Source organism: Pseudonaja textilis, chromosome Z, assembly GCF_049901715.1.
Source record: "Pseudonaja textilis isolate UNSWEBS1 chromosome Z, rPseTex1.2, whole genome shotgun sequence".
NCBI lineage: Eukaryota > Metazoa > Chordata > Lepidosauria > Squamata > Elapidae > Pseudonaja > Pseudonaja textilis.
Genome location: NC_142008.1, coordinates 29918832 through 29928795, shown reverse-complemented (window position 1 = coordinate 29928795; position 9964 = coordinate 29918832).

Here is a 9964-nt window from a genome sequence, read left to right as displayed (position 1 = left end):
TTTAACAATTCTCTGGCTTAACAATGGAGATTTTGGGCTCAATTGTGCAAGTAAAGAACTACCTGTATAAACTTCACTTGCTGGCTTTCCTGTCAAATGATATGCAGTTATTGTGGCGAAGCACACCTAGATAAAACTTTGTTGCTGAAGCTATGTACTATACATAGTACAAACTTAAAATAATTCTGCTTAACTTTCCCTAAACATATTGTATTGTTTCCAAGACATGATACAATTCTTGGGGCCTCCAGGTACCCATTATGGTGTTTCAATATGTGTGTATATGTATGATTGTGGTATTATTGTGGCGAAGCACACCTAGATAAAACTTTGTTGCTGGAGATATGCCACCCACATTTCCTGGATGAATTCTGTAAGTTAACATTTGTGGAATTCCTGTGTTTAAATCTTGTCGATTTCTGTTTACTTCCTTATTTTCATCAGCAGGTGGCAGTAACTGTTCTGGATATTCTGCTTGTCTCTGTACAATGTTACTTATATCTTGTATTTCCTAAACTACTTTCTTCATTGTCAATTAAAAGAAAAGAAAAAGAAATGTTCTTAACCAATATTTTATTCTAATGAATCGGGTTATGGGGTCAGCACTGAGAAATCAAAATATAATATAAACATTCTGTTTTTAAGAGAAAAATAGATTTCAGTTAACAATGTAGACAAAATGATAGCATCAATTTGTGCTTTCTGCCACAGGCACTTTGCAAAAGAAGTAGGAGATTTTCTGATTACTGCACTAGTTGTTCATTACAAAAAATAATTTAAATTATGAAGATATGGTAAAGTTTAAATTCCATTGCTTTACTAGCTGCATTTTCTGCGCATTACTTATAATTATTGAAAAGCTAATGAAGAAAAGTAGGAAGTTAGAAAAGAATGAAAGGAAAGGAAAGGTTTATCCTATTACTTAAATAACGTGTGGACAGCAAAACAAAAAACAGCAGTAGAAAATAAATGATACACCATAAAGTAATAAATTGGTTCTTATCTATTGGACAAATTTGTTTTATGGCTATGATAACTGACAGCAAAGATATTGGAAATCCCTTAAGTAACAGCTGAACCACTGTCTTGTAAAATCACTTTGTACTTTGAAAGAAGCAAAGGGCTTCCCTTCCCCACACACCTCCATCCCATCAGATAGTGTGACTCTGAGGGCAACAAGAAATGGAAGTTTTTAAGAGCCTGCTTTTATCTTCCTTTCTCACTCTGCCCAATGTCCTGGGGAACTGCATTGTTTTGGATCTATTAGTTATGGCTGCATTTTTCTATAGAAGGGGAAACAACCCCGCCAAATTAGCCTTTAGAAAGTTTCAAGCCATTTGCAGAGGGCTGTTAAATAAATGACACTGTGCCTTAATTTGGTTTTATGTGCACTTATTAACAATGTGTAAATACTGGACCTACCTGCCCAGCTGGATTAGAAGTCCAAGGGTGTACATGCCTACCACTCTGCGGTTGTCACTGAAACCGGAAGCAGCCATGCCTAGACTTTCAGATTTAAGAATCCAGATTTAAGAATCCATCCAAACAAAAAGTTTGCTAACATACATACATGCATATCATGCATGCATTATGTATATGTGTATATACTATGTTTCCCTGAAAATAAGACCCTGCCTTATAGTTTTTTGCCACCAAAAAGGGTACCAGATCTAATTTTCAGGGAAGTTGTCATCCACTGACTTGCCTAACTTGCACACATCACTCACGGCTTCCTTTTTGCTGTCAGAGGCCTTCAGGAACTTTTTTTCTGTGGCCAGCAAGGCTTTTCTGAAGACCTCTGCAGGGGATAACAGAGCAGATCAAAGAAATAGGCCAGCAAGGCAGGTGTTGGAGTGTGTGAGGCCTGCAACTGTCCAAAGGTAAGTAGTAGGGCAGCTCCATCCCACTATTCCCATCCTAGCTTAATTTTTACCCATGTACCCTGAAATGGGGGGGGGGGTTAGGGCTTATTTTGGGGGTAGGGCTCATATTGAGCGCACATGTAAAAATCAATCTAGGATTTACTTTCAGGATAGGTCTTATTTTGGGGGAAATACAGTTTATATATATATTAGAAGTCCAAGGGTGTACATGCCTAGCACTCTGCAGTTGTCACTGAAACTGGAAGCAGCCATGCCTACACTTTCAGATTTAAGAATCCATGTATATATATGTGTGTGTTTGTGTGTATGTGTGTGGTATTCAGTTTTGTTTGGGTATTTCCCACATCATTATAGTTGTGCTTTTAAACACACTTCATCACTAGTCCAACACATGAAAGCAACAGGTCATAACATTGACTTCAATGGCACCAAAATCCTAGCCACTATAGAAAACCCCAGCTACAGAATTATCAGAGAAGCCATAGAGATTGAAAGAAGACCTGAAAGCATGAATAGAAGAGATGACTCCACTAGACTGTCAATTATTTGGAAGCCTGCACTCACAAACAAAAAAATCTCCACACCACAAGCCAGGCAAACACCTGAGCACAAACAGACCACCCCCCCGATACCTCCAGCTCAAACACACCCCAACCAGGCACCCAGATGAAACCTAGATTCCTAATAAATGATAGCCGTCCGTTTACTCGGAGCCAAACCACATTAAAAGCCTCCAATACAGGAAACACAATGTTGTCAGCCAATCAAGACAAAAAAAAGCTACAGAACAGACAGAAGATATTAGAAACACCAATCAAGCAGAACACAGCAAACTCCAAGACCAGTAAACACAGACCAAGACTCCCAACCAATCAGGATGAAGGAAAAACCATTCTGGCACAGCAGTAGGCTAGCACCAATTTTAAAACAGAAACGGCTGTGAAAGTCTGACTCACAGACGAACACAATACAGAAGCCTGATGATGGCAGGTGAGATTCTGCCGAAACGTTGCTACAACTTTAAAAGTACAACTATAATAACATGGGAAAATACCCGAACAAAGCTGAATAACATACATATAAATACCTGCAAAAACTTAAGAAAACATACATACACACATAAATACATACATACATACATATAATTTCTACCATTTGGCTTCTGAATTGATTAGTCTTGTCCCAGCTCCATGAAGGAAAAAAACATCATGAAACAGCACGTGATGGCAATGTGACGCTGCAAGTTTGACACCCATGCTCTAGATGACAGTGGAAGTCAAAATGGAATGGGGCAATTCCCCCATTTGCAAAGCATTGTTTGAAAAAAAAGGAAGAATTATGTTACCCATAAGGCAATATTAGATACATATAAATGAAGGAGTTTTTGTGAACTATTTGGAGGTCTCAAAGTTTTTTTATTCAGAAATGCTATTATAAGGCTACTAAAATAGGGCTATAAACATTTAAACAACCACTAGATGGCAAAAAAATTGAGTTTTCTGTATCCTTATCCTGCAATCAAGTGTAGTTAGTCCTCAACCAACAACTGCAATTGAGCCCAAAATTTCTGTTGCTAAGTGAGACCTTTGTCAAGGTTCCATTTTACGACTACTCTTGCCACAGTTGTTAAGTGAATCACTGCCGTTGTTAAATTAGTAAGATAGTTAAGTGAATCTAGTGTCCCCATTGACTTTGCTTGTCTTAAGGTTATCAAAGGTGATCACCCAACCTCAGGACACTTCAACCGTCATAAATATGAGTTAGTTGCCAAGTCTGAATTGTGATCACATGACCATGGAGATGCTGCAATGGTCATACGTGTGAAAAATGGTCATAAGTCACTTTTTTCAGTACTGTTATAACTTTGAATGGTCACTAAGTAAACTGTTGTAAGTTGAGGACTACCTGTAGTCCTCCAGGCTGTGCAGCCCCATGTCGTATAGCGTTAGGAATTATCTATAGCTATAAAAATCAATATGAAGTTCATTTCTTCTTTCTTCTCTGAAGCTGGTCTGTTTTTTTGTCTGGAAAAGCATTTACCAACTTAAATTGAATCCAACGCAACTGAGTTTCTGGAGGAACAAAATTGCAACTATTATCACTTCGAAAAAGACATGACCTTTAATTAAAATGCTACTTTTAATTGGGACTTTTATATTTTTTTATTATTATTATTCCTTAGAAAATGAAAGAAATGTCAGGGCATGACTTAAGCCTACAAAAGAAAAAACACAAAAAGCATAAGCAATCAGAAAATTCTTTCATGGAATTGTAAACTTCTTCACTGTATAGAAATCAATTTAACATATTTATTTCACAATAATTGTCCACTCAGGCTTAATTTGAACTTCCTTATTGTTAAGCATAATTATAGATTATAGTAATGTCCCTTAAAATATGCAGAGTTTGAGTAGCAGATTTAAAGTTGGGATGAATAGGACTACTGGGTCACAAGCTGCACTGACTGCCGATTTGCTTCAGGATACAATTCAGGGTGTTGGTAATTACCTTTAAAGCCCTTTGTGGCATGGGTTCAGGCTACCATCTCATCTCACTGGGATTGGCCCACCCCACCTGTGCCGACAGAAGAGTCATGCCATCAGTCAGGGTGTCCAGAAGTGTCTTGTCTGCTATTGCATTTGCTTTGTGAAAATTTAGCCCCCACCCCCAAAGTGTGGTCAGCTCCAATCAGGACGCCCAACCATCCTGACTTTCTCTAAGAGCTTAACAGAATGGCCCAATAATAGAGCTGGAAGGGACCTTGGAGGTCTTCTAGTCCAACCCCCTGCTCAAGGAGGGAGACCTATACCATTTCAGACAAATGATTCTCCAATCTCTTCTTAAAAACCTGCAGTATTGGAATACCCACAGCTTCTGGAGGCAAGTTATATCACTGATTAATTGTTCTGTCAGGAAATTTCTCCTTAATCTAAGTTGCTTCTCTCCTTGATTACTTTCCATCCATTGCTTCTTGTCCTGCCTTCAGGTGCTTTGATAAATAGGTTGACTCCTTCTTGTTTATGGCAGCCCCTTAGATATGGGAACACTGCTATCATATCATCCTTGGTCCTTCTTTTCATTAAACTAGACATACACAATTCCTGCAATTGTTCCTCATATATTTTAGCCTTTAAAGGTAAAGGTTCCCCTCACACATGTGTGCTAGTCGTTTCCAGCTATAGGAGGCAGTGCTCATTTCTGTTACAAAGCCAAAGAGCCAGCACTGTCGGAAGACATCTCCATGATCATGTGGCCGGCATGACTAAATGCCAAAGGCGCAGGGAATGCTGCTACCTTCCCACCAAAGGTAGTTTCTATTTTTCTACTTGCATTTTTACATGCTTTCAAACTGCTGGGTTGGCAGAAGCTGGGACGAGTAATGGGAGCTCACTCTGTTTCGCAGATTTGAACTGCCGAATTGCTGACCTTTCTCATCGACAAGCTCAGCGTCTTAGCCACTGAGCCACCGCATCCCTCATTTTAGCCTTTTAATTTCCTTAATAAATATTTGTTGCTCTTCTCTGCACTATTTTTAGAAACTCAACATCTTTTAATATTGTGGTACCTGCCAGTTGGCTTGGGGCTTCAACAGAGAGGCTTCATGTTGCGGGTAGTTGATAGATTTGAGTTTACATGTATTAGATAGGCAGAGATATAACCAGATAGATAAAGAGGTGGGATTCAGCCAGTTTACACCATTTTGGCTGAACCGTTTGTTAACTTTTTGTCCAGGCTGATCACACTACTGGTTGTCCCGCCCCCGCCCCATTCCACCCTGCCCCTCCAAATCACTCCTTATCTTACCTGGTCTGCCTTGACCACTTGCCTAGAGTCATGCCTGCTGCCTAGCTGCTCTCTGGCTCCTTGCCCATTCCCACTCTTTGCCCATTTGCCTGCCATCACCGTTCACCTGGACCATACGGCCCAGGCACAACTGCTCCCACTCTTGCCTGCCATAGCATGCCTAATGTTTGATAAGTTGTTCTGAGTATAGGGACTGTGTGATTCTCCCCTTACTTGCCAGCTGTCACTGTAACACCCAGATCATGTGGCACCCATGCCCAGGTCCAGCTGCTCCTGGTCCGTGCTTGCGTGCTTGCTTGCTGTCACCACTTGCCCTAACCCTAACCCTAACCCTAACCTGTGGCCCAGGCCCAGTTGTTGCCCCAGTGAGAGTGACACTCCTGTGCCGAAAAACTTAGCGTTCCTTTCCTCCAGTGTAAAGATCGAGGCCTTTTTACTCCATCCTTAGGCCTAGGGCAGTGATGGTGAATCTTTTTGACACTGAGTGCCCAAACTGGAACATGTGCGCAGGCACATGTATGCGTGTGTGCCGGAGTACCAGAAAACCAAAGACCAGCTGGCTGGTGTGTGCATGCCTGTTTTTTGGCTGTTTGGGGGGGCATTTCAGGCAGTTTTTGGTGTTTTGGGGTGAATAAATTTAGGCCTGAATAAGGCCTAAAAAGTGGCCTGTTTTCTGGTCGTTCCCCCTTTCTTCTTTTTCTTCCCTCTTCTCTTTCCATTCTTTCTTCTTCCTTCCCTCTTTTCCTTTTTTCTTTCCTTGTTCTCTTGCCACCTTTCCTTCTTTGTCTTTCCTCTTTCCCTATCTCCTTCCCTGTCCCTTCTTGATTGCTCAAATGCAAAAGGGGAAACATTTCTTGATGCCTCCTTGCCTTATGATCAAATGCCACTTTTGCTAGTAGTTTTTGGTCACTTAAAAGACTGAAAACAAACCAGGCTTCATTTATCTCATGCTTGCATTTAGTGGGAGCATCTACAGACAACACTACAGCAAAACTGTCAAAATGATGGCTGTGATAGTTGACAGAGTTCCCCTGTTTTTTATGTGCAAACCTTTAGCATTTAGGAACAGAGCTAAGTTAGTTGCTTTCCTATTAATACATAATCCTTAAAAGGGCTCTCCTGTAGGGACCCAACATGTACCTTTTTGGTACTAATTTCACGGAAGACAATTTTTCCATGGTTGTGTGTGTGTGTGTGTGTGTGTGTGTGTGTGTGTGTGTGTGTGACTGTGATTGAGACAAATGTACAGTTTGGGAAAGAAGCACAGACAGAAGTGGTAAATTAAATAATGGGTGGACCACACACCGAGTAAAATAAGTGGGATTGTTACTTAAGGCCTGCCACCAGGTGATTTTGTTCCAGTCAAGAGGAAAATCAGAATAAACACACAGGGAAGAGCTTTCTTTTGCTCCAGGGGAAAATCAGAATAAAGACATGGAAAAGTATTTACAGGAAAAGCCCCTTTTGTTCTTCTATGTAAGAAAATTAAAAGACACAGAGAAATCTTCAGTTTCTCTGAAGATGCTCTTTGCTTCTGCTCCAGAAGAAACACACAATCAAAGACCCAGGGAAGCGGAAAGACGGTGAGAGACTACCACCTGCACTTTTTAATGGTTCAGCCCAGTGTTTTTCTTCCAGATTAGCCCTGTGACTTTCTGTTCCTAAGAAAATGAAAAGGAAGGTGGGGGAGAAGAGACCATTGTAAGCCTTCCAGCAAAATAAATCAAAGCCCAGCAGTCTTGGAAACAGTGCAAACGAGAGGGATTCACTTGGAGTCCCAACGATGAAGGTGAAAAATAGTTTGTCTCTTCCCCTATTTTCACTTGGAGAAAAAGACATCCCCACACAAACATACCTTGGGAGGGTCCCCCTCCAACGAAACTTTGGGAAAGCCCCTGGTTTCAAGTTCGGCTGATGCGTGCTTGTCTTGCAAACTTGGAGAGGTGTGTGAAGAGAACACGAGCCCAGTTGGGGTGCCAGGAGAGGAAGCGGAGAACATTTTTCAGACCATTTTCCAGGGCACTTTCATGCTGTTTTTGTGCCCGTTTTTGGCCCCAAAATAGGCCTAAAAAGGCCTGAAAATGGCCCTGGTTTTTGGCCAATTTTGGGGCCATTTTCCAGTGCTCTGGCACCCACAAAGACCAGCTGGCTAGCGCACATGTGCATGCCAGAAACCAAGATAGCAGCTTTTGATGGTGTCCGTGTCCACTGAGAAGACCTCTGGCACGCGTATCATAGGTTCACCATCACAGGCCTAAAGGATGCTCCGGGCAGAGGTCGCCATCAGCATTATCTTTGTGGGCAGCTGTAGTGTGAGCCCCACAGGCTGGGAAGTAAGGCAGGCTGCCTTGGGGAGAATGGCGAGGCTGCCTTTTGGGCTGGCTCTCAGCTTCCGCGAGGCAGACAGAAAGTGCCTTGTCTGGGCACACAACCTTCCCTGATCCATTCTGAGGGCCTCAAGGGGCTCCAGAGTTTCCACGCACCTCTGCTGGCCCAAGCAGCCTGCTCTTCAGACCCCAATGGAGCTATCACCTGGCAGCAGTGCTCCTGCATGACAGGCAGGCGTATGTCGTACCTCGCTGCATTGCAGCAGACTTGCTTCCAGCATGGTGCTCTCCCCCGAGGGCTACCTGCTTGCCCTCCTGCTGGCCAGACTAGCCTGGAAGCGGTCTGTGATGTGTGTCCCTCTGTCATAGGCTGGGTGCAGGATCCAAGGTGGAAGGGAGGGATATTGGGCAATAGCTGTCTGGAGGGCCGGCAGAAGCTGAGACTGGGCCTGAAAGGCAGCTGAGTCTTGCCTTCCCCCCTGAGATGGCTCATTTTACTTTCCAGCCAGTGGGGCTTGTACTGCAGCTGCCCATAAAGGTAATGCCAGTGGCGATCTGTGCCCGGAACATCCCCTTGACCTAGGACAGAGTAAAAAGGCCCTAATCTTTACACAGAGGAAGGGTAAGTTTTTTGGCACAGCAATGTCATTTGGGCACACCCCTCGCTGCCCGTCTTTGCCCTTTTGTGGCAGAGCAACTTCTCCCTTGCTGGGCGTTAGCCAAGGGAAAGCAGCCAGAGCAAAGCACGGCAGGGAAGCCTTGCACAAAAATGCATGGGCCGGGGAAACAAGTTGGCGATGGAAGAGGGTCAGCCTGGGAGAATCTCTCTCTTGCTGATCACTGGTTTATTGGAGAGACAGAATGGGCAAGAAGTGGGGCGGCTGGTCTCCTCTTCTGCGGTTGGAAGCAGCTGAAGTCTGCTTCCTCTCTTCCATGTCCACATTCTGTCTCCATTGCAAATCCAAGAGAGCTGCACCTGAGAGACCTTGGCAGTGCCCTGGAGTGCAAAATTGGTTTTCATTCCTTTGCACAATAGGTGGGGGGAAGAATGTACAGGATACAGACTGCTAATGCATGCTCTCCAAAGCAGCCGGATTGTGGGGCAGTGCAGCCCTCTAAGCCAAAACGGCTCGTTTTCAAACTTTTTTTGAGTTTAGCCTAACACACAAAAAGAGGCACAAAGCTAGACCAGCTGCATATCAGCCTGGCTGTGATTAGAACCCAGCCAGGGCTAGCTGTCTGTTCCCAATGGGATGCTCTCCAGTGGTGAGATATGGCTGGGAGGGGAGGGATGGGGCTGGGTGAGTGATGTGGAGCTGGCCACACCAACCCAGTTAGATGACCACCCAGCCACGCTCACCTAGCCAGTCATTAGGGCAGAGCCAATTGTTAAATTATTTGAATCCCGCCACTAGGGAGGTAGATGATAGATAGATAGATAGATAGATAGATAGATAGATAGATAGATAGATAGATAGATAGATAACAAGAGGGAAGAAGACAGAAAGAGTTATAAGTCGTCTGTGTTTTGGTTGGGTGGAACTTTTGATATTATTAGCCCCTTCACTTGCTGCTTACCACTTTAGTTAGCTTTGCATCTTCTAACAGAACTAAATATGTTGGCTAGTTTATGGCTCAGCAAACCAGGACCGTTGGGTTCAACATAGTGTACTCTATGAAACCAGGCAAGTGAGTTAATATAATAATATGCAATTCAGTTAACTATGGGTTGACACAATTTGAAAACACAGATTTTGAGTGGGGGTGGATGGATGGGAGAAGCGAGAGTTCTAACTATCTTGGTCTAGTTCATGTGAATCATTGTTAAAGGATAATATTTAACAATCAGATTGGGGGAAGTCAGTTGGAAAAGACAGGCCTGTTCCCAGGGAGGGGGAACAGTTTTTACAGTTCTAAAATATAATTGGATTCTTTGAGGAGCTTACAATG